Here is a 12,493-nt window from a genome sequence, read left to right on the forward strand (position 1 = left end):
ACTATATAGGCAAAACTACAAAACACTTTCCACACAAATAAAGTCAGATCTAACCAATTGGAAAAATATTAAATGCTCTTTGATAGGGCAAATATAATAAAGATGACAATACTATCTAAACTTATCTATTTGTTTAGCACTATACCAATCACACTCCCAAAAATGTATTTTAATGACCTAGAAAAAATAACAACAAAGTTCATATGGGAAAAAAGGTCAAGAATTTCAAGGGAATTAATGAAAAAAAAAAAATCAATTGAAGGTGGCCTAGCTGTACTAGATCTAAAATTCTATTATAAAGCAGCAGTTACCAAAACCATTTGGTATTGGCTAAGAAATAGACTAGTTGATCAATGGAATAGGTTAGGTTCATAGGAAAAAAAGTCAATAACTTTATTAATCTAGTGTTTGAGTAACCCAAAGACCACAGCTTTTGGTATAAGAACTCACTGTTTGACAAAAATTGCTGGGAAAATTGGAAATTAGTCTAGCAGAAACTAGGCATTCACCCACACTTAATACCATAAACCAAGATAAGGTCAAAATGGGTTCAGGATCTAGGCAAAAAGAATGAGATTGTAAATAAATTAGAACATAGAATACTTTACCTCTCAGACCTGTGAAAGAGGAAGGAATTTATGACCAAAGGAGAACTAGAGATCATTATTGATCACAAAAGAGAAAATTCTGATTATATCAAATTGAAAAATTTTTGTACAAACAAAACTAATACAGACAAGATTAGAAGGAAAGCAATAAACTGGAAAACATTTTTACAGTCAAAGGTTCTAATAAAGGCCTCATTTCCCAAATATATAGAGAATTGACTCTATAAGAAATCAAGTCATTCTCCAATTGATAAATGGTCAAAGGATATGAACGGAAAATTCTCAGAAGAAGAAATTGAAACTATTTCTAGCCATATGGAAAGATGCTCCAAGTGATTAAGCAGAGAAATTAAGACAACTCTGAGATACCACTACACACCTGTCAGATTGGCTAGAATGACAGGGAAAGATAATGCAGAATGTTGGAGGGGATGTGGGAAAACAGGGACACTCATACATTGTTGGTGGAATTTTGAATACATACAACCCTTCTGGAGAGCAATTTGGAACTATGCTCAAAGAGTTATCAAAATGTGCATATCTTTTGATATAGCAGTGTTACTACTGGGCTAATATCCCAAAGAGGTTTTAAATAAGGGAAAGAGATCTATATATGCAAGAATGTTTGTGGCATCCCTCTTAGTAGTGGCCAGAAACTGGAAACTGAGTGGATGCCCATCAATTGGATAATGACTGAATAAATTGTTATATATTAATATTATGGAATATTATTGTTCTATAAGAAATGACCAGCAGGATGAATTCAGAAAGGCCTTGAGAGACTTACATGAATTGATGCTGACTGAAAAGAGTAGGATCAGGAGACCATTATATACTTCAACAACAATATTATATGATGATCAATTCTGATGGGCGTGGCCCTCTTCAACAATCAGATGAACCAAATTAGTTCTAATAGAGCAGTTATGAATTGAACCAGCTACACCCAGTGAAAGAACTCTGGGAGATGACTATGAACTCCTACATAGAATTCCCAATCCCTCTATTTTTGTCCACTGCATTTTTGATTTCCTTCACAAGCTAATTGTATACTATTTCAAAGTCCGATTCTTTTTGTACATCAAAATAACTGTTTGGACTTGTATGTGTGTGTGTGTGTGTGTGTGTGTGTGTGTGTGTGTGTGTGTGTATACATATATATATATATATATATATATATATATATATATATATATATATATATATATATATATATATATATATATATATATTTAAAATACACTTTAACATATTTAACATGTATTGGTCAACTTGCCATGTGCAGGAAGAGATGGGGGGAAAGAGGGGAAAAGTTGGAACTTAAAGTTTTGCAATTGTCAACGCTGAAAAATCACTCACGCATATATCTTGTAAATTAAAAAAAAAAAAACTATAATTAAAAAAATAAAGTAAAGGGATCTCTTGATTCCATCTCTAGAACTGTTATCCAGCAGGCCACCTAACAAGATTCAAATGCTATATCTGATATGTTCTGTTTGTATGACTTAATATCAGTTAACTAAGTAATTAAGACTATCAATTTCAAAACAGGGATTGGCCTGCATTTGGACTGTTGGATTTCCTCATCTAGTAATGTGAATGAAATCCCAATAATGAGAGAAGGATACAACACATACACTGAAAAAGAAGATCTGGATTCTAATCCCATCTCTGCCACTCACTGCCCTTCAGTAATCCATACCCCTTCTCTAGGTCTTTAAACACCTTTTAAATGAAAAAGTAGAACTAGGGAAGGCCCCTCATATCTCTGCCACCTTTTGTTCTGTGGTCTAAAGTCCATTTCAAATATCATATTCTATATAATAAGATCCCTTAAAAGTTGTATTACACATTCCAAGATCCTTTTCACCTATAACATTTTATGCTATACTGAATATTCTATATAGTCTTTGGATACTCTATGGTCTTTTCTAGTTTTAATATATATATATTTTTTTATAAATGACCAAGCTCAGATAGTAAAAATCACTTCTAAGCACAGGAAGGAGTGAATCTACCCCAAAATATGTAGTTAAATATCCTAGTAACAAGTCCTAACTATGACATAACATCTGTGACAACTAGATTTTCCCAGTGGAAACTCAGGGCCTTTCCTCATTCTCTCTTCCCTGGCTACTTCCCTTACCTTATCTTGGCCTACAATTGGCTTGAGACTGCTACAGAGACACATTTCACCATTTTAAAGATTCATAATGAGCTAAAAGGCCACATCAGAATCAATTTATTATTCACTAAAGTCTCAGGTCCCTGCCTGTTTTGTTCTCCTGAATAAAACATGCCATGGATTGTGTAAAGGCTGCCAGCAACAGGAAGAAGAAAAGATAGCAAAGTAATACATATTTACATAATTAGAGGGGGAAGAAATGCTGGAGCAGATTTTTCTTTTGAAAGTGTATGTTTATCTAAATCTCTGGCTAGAGAAAGATGTTTACCTAGTATGGAGAGTAAGTGTACTTTCTCCCTGATGGCAGCATAGCTATGATCAGTATCTGTTCTTGTTGGAAATCACTGGCTTCTTCTTCCATTTGGGAATTGGCAACCTACACTGAGCTGTCAGGAGCATACCTATTCCTTTTGTTCAGACTTTGCCAAACAGAAGTCAGTGGATTTCCGGACAGAAAACAAATGCTTCTTTGAAAAGAAAATGAAACTGGGAATCAAATGGTTCTGCCTCTAAACTAGCTTTGTGTCCAATAAGAAAGTCACATCTTCAATCTAGTCATTAGCTTCCTTATTACTGAAGGACATTGCAAGAATCCAGATGAGAAATGAGGAGGAAATAGTTTAGGATGGTGGCTGGATGCATGGAGGGAAGTGGACACAAGATAAATTATAAGAATAGATGATATAACAGAGAAATGAAAATTAAGACAACTCTGAGATACCACTACACATGTGTCAGATTGGCTAAGATGACAGGAACAAATAATGATGAATGTTGGAGGGGATGTGGGAAAACTGGGACACTAATACATTGTTGGTGGAGTTGTGAAAGAATACAACCATTCTGGAGAGCAATTTGGAACTATGCCCAAAAAGTTATTAAACTGTGCATACCCTTTGATTCAGCATTGCTGTTATTGGGCTTATATCCCAAAGAAATACTGAGGAGGGGAAAGAGATCTGTATGTGCCAAAATGTTTGTGGCAGCTCTTTTCGTAGTGGCCAGAAACTGGAAGATTAATGTATGTCCATCAATTGGAGAATGGTTGGGTAAATTATGGTATATGAAGGTTATGGAATATTATTGCTCTGTAAGAAATGACCACCAGCAGGAGGAATACAGAGAGTCTTGGAGAGACTTACATCAATTAATGCTGTGTGAAATGAATAGAACCAGAAGATCACTGTACACTTCAATGTTGTATGAAGATGTATTCTGATGGAAGTGGATATCTTCAACATAAAGAAGATCCAACTCACTTCCAGTTGATCAACGATGGACAGAAACAATTACACCCAGAAAAGGAACACTGGGAAGTGAATGTAAACTGTTAGAACTACTGTCTATCTACCCAAGTTACTTATACCTTCGGAATCTAATACTTAATGTGCAACAAGAAAATGGTATCTACACACATATATTGTATCTAGATTATATTGTAGCACATGTAAAATATATGGGATTGCCTGTCATCAAGGGGAGGGAGTAGAGGGAGGGAGGGGGTAATTTGGAAAAATGAATACAAGGGATAATGTTATAAAAAAAATACTCATGCATATATAATGTCAAAAAATTTATAAATAAAATTTTTAAAAAAGGGAAAAAAAGAATAGATGATATAAAAAAAGAAAAAAATATTTACTTCTAATATTAGATGACTGACTTTTAAGTTCTGAATTTTAATATATATTCCAGTTCAAGTAGTTTGTTTTATAAGGTCCCTTCCAATTCTATATTCTACATATTCTATAACTTCTTCTCTCTTTAGCATTCTACATTCTAATTTCCCTTCCATTTATGTCATTTTGAGTGTCATTTTCATTGTCACCCAATTCTGATATACTGTGTTCCATGTTGTAAGGTAACTTTGAGCTCTTATATCCCATAACTTTTATAGATTTTCAAATGGCTTCGTGTCTGCAATAGGTCAAAACTGAAGAACACTGAAAATGGCAGTGGTTACAACTTACTGTTGTGGTGGCCAAGAAACATTGGTTTCTAGCAACAGTAATTCTTTGAATAAACAAAGAGATATTTCAATTTATTCTAGTGAATTGGCCAAGTTGTTTTGCATAGAAACTATATTTTAAAAATTAACCAAGCTGCATATGCAGATATATGCAAGTACAAATATAATACACCCTACAGGAAAGTCCTGCTCTTGATCTATTACACTTGAAAACTGTTTTATTAATGAATTTTATAGTAAAATAGCTTTTGCCAATGACCTTGCCCTTACTAAATCCAGAATATTTAAGAGAAAGGAAACCTGTGACAACTGACATTTACCCCTTTCAAGAACTAGATCCTACAGAAAACAATACCTTTCATTTTTCTAGTGAGATATTTCTCTTTTTTTCATGGTATATTTGAACTCAATCAGTATTGATTAATATAATGAGGTATTTCTTATTCCTTATGATATATTTGAAGCAGATCAATGTTCTTGATCAGCCACTAATGTAAATGGAATTGCTACTATTTACAAAAGTATTAAAAAAAATTTAATAAAACTTTGTGTACTAAATCTTCCCCTCAGAAAATAAGAATTGGAAAGATTTTAGTGATATTTTTCTTCCCCTTACTTAAATAGTATTTGTTTTCTTTTAAAGCAATCTACATATTTATTCTTCATTTTGGATAGTTGTTTGATAGTTTTTGATACCACAAATGCTTCCAGAAAAACATCTAAGAAACTACTCCCCCACAGTCAGTACACATTGTTACTTAATAGTGATTATGACTGATACTATTTTTTTCCAGTTCATTCATTATATACAAAAAGAAATTGTGCTTCAATAGCTTGATACCAACTTTGTTCATTATATTCAACCTGAATTTTTATTCGCCTTTTAATTCTAGCTTTATGTACATTCTAGTAACCATTGTATATATGTTTTTAATATCTGTCTTCTTTATTTCACATCACTTTTATAAATTTCTTAGGGAACCTAGGTTGTGAATGGTGAGAACTTGGCATCTAAGTCTCTAAGTAAGGACCTGACTTAAAGGATGAACTAGACAGATTGCCTGGCAGAAGACTTTGCTTGATGAAGCAGGATCAAGAGAATATATTTCAAAAGGCCTCTGAAAGGATTAGGCATGAGGGAAGAAAATAACAAAGAAAAGACTTGATTCCTGGTTTTCATTTTTCTTCCTTAGATTCAGCTAGTGATGATTTGAGATAAATGATGTTTCAGAGAAGGACAGGAGTTGAACTTTTCTTTTTCCACTCAGTTAAGTTCCCTATTATTCCTCATGATGTTTAACTTTTTAGATAACAATAATTGTCATGACTGATTTGGCAGAGGGTTTGCCAGGAATCAAATGACACCAGTTCACAATTCCTGGCAAACTTTATGAGTGTCATTGACAAAATAAAGTTCAAACTATCTTTCCTGGTTTATGAGATTTTCCACAGTTTGGTGACACCTTACCTTTGAAGCCATGTTTCATAATCCATAGACTCAGCTTTAGTCAAGTCCACCTCTTGCTCTACTTATTAATGGTTTCTTATTAATATTATTGAATTTTAGGGAAAACAATAATCTAGACTATCCTGGTATCTTAACAACTTCCTGTTGGTGAGTGAGCATCAGAGAAGCCAAAAACAAATAAATATATAAATCCTATAATGCCTGGGCTAGCTCCCTGGAGGGTCTCAGGATCAGTCAGAGTCAGGATCAATCAAAGTGCTTGGTCTTTAGAAGGAGAAGTGAAGGAGGTAGGCAAGCTGCCAAATGACTTGCCAAAGATGTATCCTGGATTCTGGAGTCCAGTCTCTAGCCTCTCTCTTCCTCATCCTACAGCCAAGGGACTCTAACTTCTCTCCCTCAGCCCTCCAATCCTTGCTTTTGATTACCTCACCACCAAACATTCAGCAAGCACCAATGGTGAGGAGAGCCATCACATAATCATCTCATTTAAATATGTGTACTTAGAGCCATTATCTGACATCAAATAGGTGATTAGCCTTAAGTACTCAACTGTCTGGTTCAAGCACACCTTTCCATAGTTTCAGACCTCTACAATTCCAACTTTCTTTTGTTTTAGAACACTGGTGGTCATGCCTCCCCCAACTTCCCAGAGAGGTGAGAACCCCAAAAAGGAGGTGATCACCCCCTCCCTGACTTCTCAGGAAGAGAGATGAAAAACACAAAAGGGAAGTTGGGAGTCAAGTCAGATATTGTTACTGGGTTTCTGGCTGAAGGGTCTTACTAAAAACAGATATACACAAATCCACCAGCATGGGAAGTATTGCACAAGCACAGGCTAACAGTGATGACTCCCCACACCCGGTGCAGGCTTAATGAGCTGTAGCAAACATGAATTGTACATGTAAGTAGTGATATAACAAACAATATGAATCAACATGGCATTGTAAAAGATTTCCAGAAGTCCGAGAAAAAAGGTATTAAAATAACAATCATACATAGGCCTCCTTCAGCAGCCAAGGGAAAGTCCAAAACCAATCTGTTGTCCATCACTTTATGTGTAAGGGAATTGAATGATCCTTGCAAGTTTTTGAAGTCTTATCATGTCTCGAATCCAAAAATTCCTGAGGGGTTTCAAGTCCTACAATAATCTTATCATGTCTCAGGAATTCCAATGATAACTGAGGGTTTTGAAATCCTGCATAGTCTCATTAATAATTTTTAATGTCCATGAATCAATTGCCATAAATGCCATGTTCTTTCAGTGGTGGGCAGAGTCAGTGATGGAATCACTCGATGTTTCTTGAGTCTTCTCCTTTATTTCAAGGGTCTTCTCCATCTCTCAGATGGACAAGGTGAATATGGCTCTTTAGCACCCATCTCATTCCTTCTCTATCTATAGAGATATAAGCAAAGCCTCTCCTCCAAAAAGTTAACCTATCTGGTCCCTTACATTCACCACTTTCTGGGTCTCTCCACCTCACCTGGTGATTATCTAAAGATAGTAGGGCTGCTTGCACTGGGAACTGCCCTTCTAGTGGGTTATAAAACCTGTCTGTTGGAGCCAGTGCATCTTTCTCAAAAATCAAGAAATTAATTCTATAAAGAGATAAATTTAGAAGTTCTCTAGGGTTACCTGTGGCTCCCCCTTTCTTTTGTTTTTGGAGGAGTGCCTTGATGTCTCTGTTTCTCCTCTCTACTGTTGCCTGTCCTTGAGGATTAAAAGGTATGTCAGTGGTGTGTAAAATCTTACACTGTACACAAAAGTGTGCAAAATGTGTAGAAGCATATGTAGGTCCATTTTCTGTTTTTTTTTTGTTTTTGTTTTTGTTTTTTTTTGTTTTTTTTTTGCTTGTGGCACACATATAATTGCAAATACTTATATAAGGAATTCAGTGCAGGCTGTCTTTTTTGATGCTGGTATTGCAAAAGCAAATACTGAAAAGGTGTCTACTATAACATGGATAAAAGACAAACAACCAGAAGGTTTATGATGGGTCACATTAATTTATGAAATTTCACTGGGTCTCAAACTGTGAGGGTTCTTTCCTGGAGTGAGCATAGGAGAATGAAAAGGAAGGCAAGTTGTACAGGCTTTTACTATGCTACTAGCTTCCTCTTTTGTTATCCCAAATTGCAAATATAAAGATCGAGCAGCCTGATGATATTTAGAATGAGATCCTTGGGCTGCCTAAAACAAAGGAGTATTGGCTAACATGGTTAGAAGGTATCTGAGACTTTGAATTACCATCAAAAATAGGATCTGGAAGCTGAGCCAAGATAGTGGAGAAGGCACATGCTCTTTAAGCAACTCTCTCTTACCTTCACTACCAATCTTTGAATTTAGCCTCAAAAATAGTGCTTGACTGGTGAAAGTCATGAAGATTAAAGGTGCAACAACTTACCAGCTGAAGATAATCTGGAAGACCCCCAGAACAGGTTTGTCTGAGGGGCCAGAATAGACCAGCTGCAGACAGGGAAATAAGAAAGTTTGGTTTCCTGAGAAGAACAGGGATGAAGGTAGCCTCTGTGACTAGAAGAGCAGTGGAAATGATCCTGCCATAAGCTGACTATTTTGTCGTGATTGTAAATCAGGGGATCAGCACACATATTAGAGCCAGAGATACAGGGTACTCTAAAAACGCCAGAACTGTACCGCCCCCCCTCCCCCAACTGGAAGTGACTCAGCATAGACCAGCGCAACTGTGCAGCTGTACGCTGAAGCACGGCAAGGGCAGCAGCAGATCTACACAGCAGGGTGATGCAGCCAGGGAAGTATCTTATCTAAACAGTGGGGGGCTCAGCCTGGGGCAACAGAACGTCCGCAGCAAGATTGTGCTTCTGTGGCAGAGAAACTTCCAGTCAGAGCAGGGCTATTCAGCTGGTCAGCTGTTAATATCTATAGTCCCACAGTGGCTCTGCATTGGGGTAGTGACACTTTCACTGCTCACACTCTTGCCTCAAGACAGTAATTAATCCTCACAATGGGGTTCTTAGCGGGGCATCCCCCACAGCTGGGCTGTGCAGACCTGAGTCACTTCCATTAAGGAACTATTTCCCAGGGCAACCCCATAACTAACCACTCCTTGTAGCTGGTTGACAGGCTGGCCATATAACTATCCTTGTTCTGCAGAGGAAGGTGGTAACATCCTGGCCCTGAAGGCAGACCCTACAGGCTTTAAAAAATGAGTAAAAAAGTTAAAAGGACGATTGATAGCTTCTATGCAGAAAGAGAGCAGGTCTTCAACCCCAAAGAGACTAATAGCAGACAGTCTCCAGACAATTGTTAGTCCCCAAGATGAAAGGCTCTCCTAAAAGAGAATATTAAAAATCTTAAAAGGGAGCTAGAAGAAAAATGGGAAAAGGAAAGAGAAGCTATGCAAGAGAGTAAAAACTTCCTGAAAGGTGAACTGGAAAAGGTTAAAAAAAAAAAAACAACACATGAATTGCATGGAAACAGAATTTGTGAATTGGAAAAGACAAAGAACTCCCAGAAAAATAGAATTTGTGAATTAGAAAAAGAAAACAACTCATTAAAAATAAAAAAAATAAAAAAAAATAATGAAATGGGAAAAAAAATTCCATAGAGCAAAATGACTCAATTGGAAAAATACAAAAAGAAGTAAAAAAAAAATTAATGAAGAAAATAACTCATTAAAAATCAGAACTGAACAAATAAAAACAAATGATTCCCTGAGACATCAAGAATCAGTCAAGCAAAACCAAAAAAATGAAAAAAAAAATAGAAAGAAATATCACATACCTACTAGAGAAAACAACAGACATGGAAAATAGATCTAGGAGAGATAATCTGAGGATCATTGGACTTCCAGAAAATTATGATGAAAAAAAGAGCCTAGATACTATTTTACAGTAAATCATCAAAGAGAAGTGCACAGACGTAACAGAATCAGAAGGGAAAATAGGCATCCAAAGAATTCATCGAACACCTTCTGAAAAAGACCTTTAAAAAAAAAACACTCTGTGGAATATTGTGGCCAAACTTCAGAAATATCAGACTAAGGAAAAAATATTACAAGCAGCCAGGAAAAAAAATTAATTTAAATATTGAGGTACCACAATAAGGGTCATTCAAGATCTGGCTGCATCCACACTAAAGGATTGAAGGGCCTGGAATCTGATATTCAAAAAGGAAAAAGAACTTGGAATGCAACCAAGAATAAACTATGCAGCTAAGGTGAGCATTTTATTCCATGGGAGAAGATGAACATTTGATGAAAGAAATGAATTTCATTTGTTTCTAAAGAAAAATCCAGATCAAAACAAAAAGTTTGATCTCCAACCAAGAGAAGCATAAAAATGTAAAAGTATCTCTTGATAACTATATATCTGATATGGATATACATAAAGTCCACAGGTATAATTTGATTTTACTGATATAACATAAAAAGGGAAATAGAAATGGAAGGGGATAGTGTCAGAAAAAGGGAAAAGGGGAAATTTAAAAAATGGAAACTACATCCTACGAAGAGGCAAAGGAAACCTATCATATCTGAGGGAAGTTAGAGAGAGAGAAGAACATTGTGTGAATCTTACTCTCATCAGAGTTGGCTCAAAGAGAAAATAATTGACATATTTGTTTTACAGAGAATTCTCTCTCATCTCACTAAAAAGTGGGAGGGGAAAAGGGAAAAGGAAAAGAGTAATAAGGGAAAGGCACAAAAAAGGGGAAGGGATCTAAAGGGATGAGGGAGGGATACTAAAGAGGGAGGGCTGTGTGACACAAGTGAGCCCATAAGTTTAATATTTGGGAAGGTGTTTGGGGGGGGTAAGGGGAAAAAAGCATAATCTGGGGATATTATGATGGCAGGAAATACAGAATTAGTCATTTTAACTGTAAATGTGAATGGGATGAACTCTCCCATTAAGTAGAAGTGGATAGCAGACTGGATCAAAAGTCAGAACCCTACAATATGTTGTTTACAGGAAACACATTTAAAACAGGGAAATACAGAGTAAAGGTAAAAGGCTAGAGAAGAATCTATTTATGCTTCAAGTGAAGTCAAAAAAGCAGGAGTAACCATCCTTATCTCAGATTAAGCAAAAGCACAAATTGATCTAATTAAAAGAGATAAGGAAGTAAAGTATATCTTCCTAAAGGGTAGAATGGACAATGAAGCAATATCAATACTAAACATAGATGCACCAAGTGATATAGCTTCTAACTTCTTAAAGGAGAAGTTAAGAGAATTGCAAGAAGAAATAGACAGCAAAATTATAATAGTGGGAGATCTCAACCTTGTACTCTCAAAATTGGATACATCAAACCACAAAACAAATAAGAAAGAAATTAAAGAGGTAAATAGAATATTAGAAAAATTAGGTATCATAGATCTTTGGTGAAAACTGAATGGCAATAGAAAGGAGTATACTTTCTTCACAGCAATTCCTGGAACCTTTACAAAAATTGACCATATATTAGGACATAAAGATCTCAAAATTAAATGTGGGAAGGGAAATAGTAAATGCTTTCTTTTCAGATCATGATGCAATAAAAACTATATTCAACAAAAAGGTAAGGGTAAATAGAGCAAAAAGTAATTGGAAATGAAATAATCTCATCTTAAAGAATGATTGGGTGAAACAGCAAATTATAGACACAATTAATAATTTTATTCAAGATAATGACAATCATGAGCATCATACCAAAATTTGTGGGATACTGCTAAAGCAGTAGTAAGGGGAAATTTTGCATCTTCAGAGGCTTACTTGAAGAAAATAGAGAAAGAGAAGATCAGTGAATTGGGCTTGCAACTTAAAAAGCTAGAAAAAGACCAAATTAACCCCCCCAATCAAATAATAAACTTGAAATTCTAAAATTAAAAGGAGAAATTAATAATATTGAAAGGAAAAAAACTATTGAATTAATAAATAAAACTGAGTTGGTTCTATAAAAAAACAACAATGAAATAGATAAACCTTTAGTAACTCTGATCAGAAAAAGGAAAGAGGAAAATCAAATTATTAGTCTTAAAAATGAAAAGGGGGAATCCCACAATGAAGAGGAAATTAGAACAATAGTTAGGAGCTACTTTGCTCAACTTTATGCCAATAAATTCGATAACTTAAATGAAATGGAAGAATACCTTCAAAAATATAGCTTGCCCAGATTAACAGAGGAAGAAGTAAGTAGTCAAAATAGTCCCATCTCCGAAAAAGAAATAGAACAAGCTATTAACCAACTCCCTAAGAAAAAATCCCCAGGACCAGATGGATTTACATGTGAATTCTACCAAACATTTAAA

This window comes from Sminthopsis crassicaudata, chromosome 2, assembly GCF_048593235.1.
Source record: "Sminthopsis crassicaudata isolate SCR6 chromosome 2, ASM4859323v1, whole genome shotgun sequence".
Classification (NCBI taxonomy): Eukaryota; Metazoa; Chordata; class Mammalia; order Dasyuromorphia; family Dasyuridae; genus Sminthopsis; species Sminthopsis crassicaudata.